General features: G+C 44.3%; 1 pseudogene; it reads left to right on the top strand.

The window, feature by feature from the left end:
* Positions 1-4,308: 4,308 nt before the first annotated feature.
* The window catches only part of LOC102842078, a 6,846-nt pseudogene continuing 4,368 nt past the window's right edge, over positions 4,309-6,786 (top strand).

Genomic DNA, 6,786 nt, shown 5'->3' with positions numbered 1-6,786 from the left:
GGGGACGACTGTGAGTCTGCTTTTTCCTCCGAGCGCCAATTTATAAACTCTTCTGATGAACCCTGACAAGCGATCTCTTTGTGTGGGAGTCAGTGACTCACTGGCTGACCACTCTCAGTCCCCTCTCATTCTGGTCCTTGTCCCCATATCAGCTTCTCCCTCCTGGCAAAGTTGCCTTGAGAAGTTGCCCATGGTGGCTCACAGGTCTGACCCTTCCTGGTCTTGAAGCAGCCAGGCCCAGATAACAAGGAGTGAGGATTCATTAGGAAGGCCTAATGGAGCAGGTGGCGTTTGATGCGAGTCCAAGAGCATAGCTTTGGACAAGTGGGATGGAGGTGAGGGCTCTCCAGGAAGAAAGCATGAAGTGGCTTCAGTTCCAAGTAGTAAGGGAGGTCTGGGGTTGTCCTGGGGGTAGGAGTTGTTGTTGTTGTGAAGTGCTGTCGAGTCAGTTCCAACTCACAGTGACCCTATGTAGGGTTTCCAAGGAGTGACTGGTGAGCTTGAACCACTGACCTTGTAGTTCAAACCAATTTTGGAGTGCAGCACATTAACTCACAGTGCCACTACTGGTGAGTCCCAAACTGCAGTTAGAAAGAACTGAATTCATGTTCAGCCTGGTAAGCTTAGGCAGATCCCTTGAGCTCTCTGAACCTCAGTAGCCCCTTGTGTCACATGGCAATTAGGCTACTGTGCAGATTAAATTCTTCATGCAAAATGTTGTTGTTGTTGTTGTTAAGTGCCTTCGAGTCGGAGCCGACCCATAGCGACCCTGTACAGGGTTTCCGAGGGTGTAAATCCTTACGGGAGTAGAAAGCCTCATCTTTCTCCCACGGAGCAGCTGGTAGTTTCGAACCACTGACCTTTAGGTTCGCAGTCCGATTCGTAACCACTACGCTAATGTAGGCCTTCCTTTTTGCTGTATATACTAATGATACTGTGGAATAGGAATGAGGCTAGACAGGCAGGATCAAGTCATATCAAACTTGAAATGTTTGACTGAGGAGCTGGGAATTAAGGACACTAGGGAGCTATGGAAAGTGTGTGAGTAGGGGTGAGACAGGGTCAGGTCAGTGATGCAAAGACTCCTCTCAGGCAGCAATGAAGGGGTAAGAATTGAAAGCTGGCCGCTGCGGAGGCGCCTGTGACACATATTGGGGTCTGGGTCACAATTGTAGCCATGGGGATGGTGACTATTAGATGGGCTCTGATGTCCTTTGGGGTAGAGATGCTGGGATTTATTGATGAATGCCATGTAGGGATGAAGGAAAGAGTCAACTCAAGTTGAGATCTGGATGTGGGGCTGGATAAGGAGGCCACAGACACGTGCAGGCAGAACAGTTAAGGGTAGTGGGAAGGGGTGGAGTATGAGAATCACGAAGTCTCTTTTGTCCCTGGCCTTGTACATGCCATTTCCTCTGGATGCTTTTCTTTATTAGGTTTGCCTGAATGACCTTTGAGACACTTCTTAAAGACAGTGTCTCTTCTGGAAAGCCTGTGGAATAGCCCCAATTCACACCCACAGATGTCACTACAAGCCTCTGTTTCCCCATGTATCTCCCTATCCAGAATAAGCATGCCAAGACCAAGGTCTGACCCTATGTATACAATTTAGTACAAATAATATTGTCGCAAATAGATCAGAAAGCAATTACTCCAGAAGACAATGGAGTCTAAATGAATGCCTTTCTTTAATGCCCAGAGCAGGTTCCTATAAGATGTCCCAAATGGCCAGCTTCTCTATGCTGTTAGCTCACTCTGTCATCTTTGACCCCATATACTTCCCTTCCTCTCAGTACTCGTCTTCCATCTTTGGGTGGGTAATTCACTGCAATGGCCCACAGAATTCCCAAGCTGTGCTTAGAGTTCAGTGGTTCATTAGGAAAATGTTGTGTTGCTAAGTGCCATCGAGTAAATCCGACTCATAGTGACCCTGTATCAGGTCTCCAAGGAGTGATTGGTGGGTCTGAACTGCCAATCTTGCAGTTAGCTTATGGTTAGCAGTTCAGTGCTTATCCTACAGCACCATACCAGGACTGCAAATAAGGGAAGAAGCAGGCTACAAGCCAGCATTAGGAGTAACTTAAAGTAACAGGAACTCCAGGAAATAGGTTTCAATTCATCAACAGGACAGCTTCTATATGAGACTGTTCTCAGCATTCACTGCCACTTCACTCTCCCTACTGCTACCAGGCTGTACCATCACTTAGCTGCTTCTCACCGTGGTTCTTGGCACAACTTCTCACCGTCTTGTGCTGTTTCTTGCTGTCTTCAGCGTTAACAGCTTCTCCTTTCTCTCTCCATCTCTCAAAACCTCTGTCAGGTAAATGGCTGATACAGCAAGTTCCTTATCAATTTCTAAGCCTGCCCCCCAACCAGAAAGACCACTATCAATCCCATAGTTAGCTGCATTGACCAATCCCAGCAAGAGTTTTATGCATCTTATTTGTATATAGTCTCAGCCAATCATCATTTTGTGGGAGTGGGATAAAGCACTGGTTTGAACCACAAATTCAGCAGTTCAAACTCACCAGCCACTCCTTGGAATCCTTATGGGTCAGAACCAACTCAACAGCACTTAACAGCAACAACAAGACAATGACCAGAAAGGCCATATAAAAAGAGAAACCTACTAGAGAGGTTGGCCCAGGATCGGGCACGGTGTCGTTCTGCTGTGCATAGGGTCACTATGAGTCAGTACCGACTCGAGGCACCTAACAATAACAACTGCTCCACAGTTCACCCCTTGGCCTTTTTAGGCTATGGGTTTTTACACATACATAATGGAGTCCTGCTGTGGTGCTGTGGGTTAATGTGCCAGACTGCAAAGCCGTTTGAACTGCAAGGTCAGTGGTTCAAGCTCACTAGCTGCTCCTTGGAAACCCTATACTTGATGGCACTTAACAACAACCAAGATGGCTAAGCTTCGTCTCTCATACTTTGGACACATTGTCCGGAGAGAACAGTCGCTGGAGAAGGATGTCATGCTGGGTAAGGTGGAGGGTCAGAGAAAAAGAGGAAGACCCCCAACGAGATGGATCAGCCAGGTGACATCATTGATAGTGTCAAGTGTGGCGGCGGTAGTGAAGTTGGCCCAGGATCGGACATTGTTTCGTTCTGCTGTGCATGGGGTCGCTATGAGTCGGTTCCGACTCGATGGCACCTGACAACAACAACAACAACAATGTTTAGAAGATTACTTCCCTTTGCCCATATATTTCACCAGTCCAACAAGTCATTAACAATGAGTCCTTCAGTAGGCCAAAGAGCCTGCAGGGTGAGGTTAATCAGGGACCAGCCACTCAGGTCTGCCGCAGGTGCTCACGTGATCTGGTCAGGCCCACTCTTTCTGGCATCTGATGAAATTTAACCTGTAGTTGTTGTTGTTAAGTGCCATTGAGTCAGTTTCGACTCATAGCAACTCTGTCTAGGTGTTCTGAGCAGCAGCTGGGGGGTTTGAACCAACCTTGTGGTCCAGTGCATTATCCTTACAGAATGTTATGTTCTTCCTCTGAGTCTCTCTCAAGGTATTAATGTTCGATTTCTTCTGCTGCACAGCCCATTTATTTATTCCTTAACCTTTCACTATTATTTTCCTTTCTTCCATTTGTCATTGACTTTTAACCAAAGTTTTCCACCTTGGGAAGGAAGCTGCTTTGGCAGTCCAGATAGCTGGCAGCAAGTCCAGCCTAGCAAATGCTTCCCCCTCAGTCTATTCCCATTCATACTGAGTAAACTTACACAGGTACAACATTAATGGGATGTCTCAATTATACAATACAGCATTATTTGCTGACAACCCTAATTTTGACAGATGGGAGGAAGACACAATCCACTCCATGAGACCCTTAGGAACTCTGGCATACAGATTCAGGGTAATAGTTATAGCCTCTTCTAGCTTCGACAGCTGTATCCCTGGCCCTGGGACCACAGCATGCTACAGGGAAAAGATGCCATGTTAGGTGATGTGGAGGAAACTCCAGTGGCACCAGAATCTCTTCCCCCATCCTTCTTCCCCAGATCCTCTAGAGAAGCATGAGCATTTATAAAGCAGTGATTTTCCCTTTGCTCTCTTCATGCTGAGCGTGAGCACACATTCATGAAGGTATTTAAGTGATCCTGTCATGCCTTTATGTCACCTGGACTTAGATAACAAGTGTTCCAATTGCTCATTCCAATTTTCTATCAAACTATTACTCTAATGATGACATGCAGTGTGGTATGTTTATTTCATGGCTCTTTGCTGCACACTTGGTTTGATGAACTGCGGGGGTTCCTGCCCTCCGCGGGGGTCGTGGGACACAAGCGAATATGCGGAAACGTGGGGTGAAGAAATGAATGAATACAATCGAAAGGCTTTTCAATTTGCCTTGCTGTCTGGCTATGCTCTCCAGCTTCTGCTACCTCTGCTTCTGATTTCTGCTCTTTGCTGTCTGCCCTCTGCTCTCTCTGCTGTCTGCCCTCTCCCTTATCCCTCCTGCTCTCTTCTTCTTCCCCCTAGCTCTGCCAGTTCCTTCACCTTGTGCTGTCTGGCTGTTCTCTCCAGCCTCTGCCTTCTGCTTCTACCTCCTCCTGCCACTTCTGCCAGCCCAGCTCAGCAAGTCTTTATTTTTTATACTTAAAGTTACACAGTACATAATGAACTAACACTTTGATCTTTTCTTGAATTATTACACAGTTAATCACAACATTCTTGCACCTGGTCATTAGACAACTTTGACAAAAATATTTCTGTGATGTTCAACTGACCTTCATCTCTTTCTTCAGTATATGATAAACGGTTTCTTCTTGTGTTCACTTAAAGATTAAGTCAAACCGTACACAAATCATTGCTACTTATCAGACTGATTACACTTTCTTAGTAACATAAGTTTCTACTAATCATTAATGCTTGCACTACTTCATTATTCCTACTAATTATCAACTTTCTATCCTACATAATGTATTATTATTTTTGTAATAAAGGTATAACTAACATCTACTTATTTATTTTTCTAAAGTATTCATTAAATTACTTGGAAGTTATATGGCATAAAGCCCAACCTGGCTAATTGCTACAGGAAGTATAGATTATTAAATCAAAACTATCTTTCACTTAAGTTCATTATTGTCTGCTTGTTTACGCAGGTGTTTGTATGTAGGGGTTTGTGAATTCTAGCTAGTGACTGATTGTGGTGAGGTCTATAGGGGTAGGTCAGCTTGACTCTAATAAGCTATCTGTTTTTGTGGCCTCACAAATGCAGTTAATTAGGTTTTCTAAGGAAAGGGAGTAATTTATACAATTTCTCTTTGTGTTCAGTCCACCAAGACTGAAAGCAATTGCTGCTAAGCTAGTTTTTCCTAAGGTTTGTAGAACTCATAGTGAAAGGTTGTGAATATTGCCAAATTATATATTTTTATAAGTAAAATTAAGAATACGCTATAGAGAAGGTAGAAAGCAACTTCTGAGAACTATCTGTTTTGTCAGACTACTATTTCCTGGACTATGTCAAGCAGTAAATTGAAGCTGTCCTCTACCCTCATCGCTCCCAGCAATGAACTATAACTCAGTAACCCAAATTGATACAGTATCTTTTGTTCCAATCCCTAAAGGGTGTTTTTGGCATTTGCATCTGTTATTGGATAGGCAAAGCACAGTGCAGAGTAACTATTCTTGTGAGGATCCATTTGTAGTTCCCTGGTGCCACTGGCTACAAATAGATATTCACAGGGATAGATACTCTGTATCTGCTGCCACCAGCAGGATCCCTGACTTGATTAAGCATTTGACTGTTCATCAAAAGGTCAGCAGTTCAAACCTACCAGCTGCTCCACAGAAGAAAGCTGTGGCAATCTGCTTCATAAAGATTTACAACCTTGGAAGCCCTATGGGGCAGTTCTATTCTGTCCTGTAGGATCTCTAGGACTCAGAATTGACTCAACAGCAATGGATTTCAGGTGCCATTGGCCTCGTTGGTTCAATATATCCAACTTGCCAGCTCTATGCAGGACATTATCCCTGGAGAATCTGTCCCGTAGCCTACTGTAACCTCTATCTTTCATGCTGGCAAATAAAGCAATCCTGATTGGATTTTCTGCCTGAGAGGGTGCAAAAGACATGTATCTAGATTCAGTCCATCTCTATGTTGTTGCAGTGCCCATGTTTGCTCATTTCATGGACACAGTTGGCTACCTCGTGAGCATGCCAAGAGAACACTCGATTTCATTCAGCTTCAAGTCCAGGAAGGGAGTTTCTCTGGTAGGCATTGGCATGCCCTACTCTAATGCATATTCTAAACTTCCAGAATCTTTGCCATTGTACCATGTCTCCTATGGGTGTCCCCTTAATAGTCCAATTTTCCATTGCCCACTTGCCTGTCCATGTAGCTAGGCCATTGGCTACTTACCCACTCATTAGTAAAAGTCCAAGCCCATAGGCTCTCACTTTTGCTCAATCTTCCTATCACAGCAAAGAAGACAACATACAATTAAGCCCATTGAGCTGACATATTATTAACCTTCTCCAATAAGGGCTTTTCCATCAGCTGGTCTTCATGAAGTAGACTTCCACATCAAATGCTATCCATGTACCCTTGGACTGTCACCTGTGACTCAAGCAGCCATCTGCTGGTCAACAGAAAGATTTTCATTAGGTACTGTCCACGTAGCAATGGGCTCTGCCAGCTTCTCATGTCATTCCAGGGTAAGACATTTGGGAAAAGAAGCTACTTGATCGTGGATATGATACATGCCTTCTTGCATTCCCTCAATAGCTTGTTTTATAAAAAAAAAAAAAAAAAAAAAAAAAAA

This window comes from Chrysochloris asiatica, unplaced genomic scaffold, assembly GCF_000296735.1.
Source record: "Chrysochloris asiatica unplaced genomic scaffold, ChrAsi1.0 scaffold00312, whole genome shotgun sequence".
Lineage (NCBI taxonomy): Eukaryota > Metazoa > Chordata > Mammalia > Afrosoricida > Chrysochloridae > Chrysochloris > Chrysochloris asiatica.
Note: the sequence above shows the minus strand (reverse complement) of the source record. Positions and strands in the feature narration are given on the sequence as shown.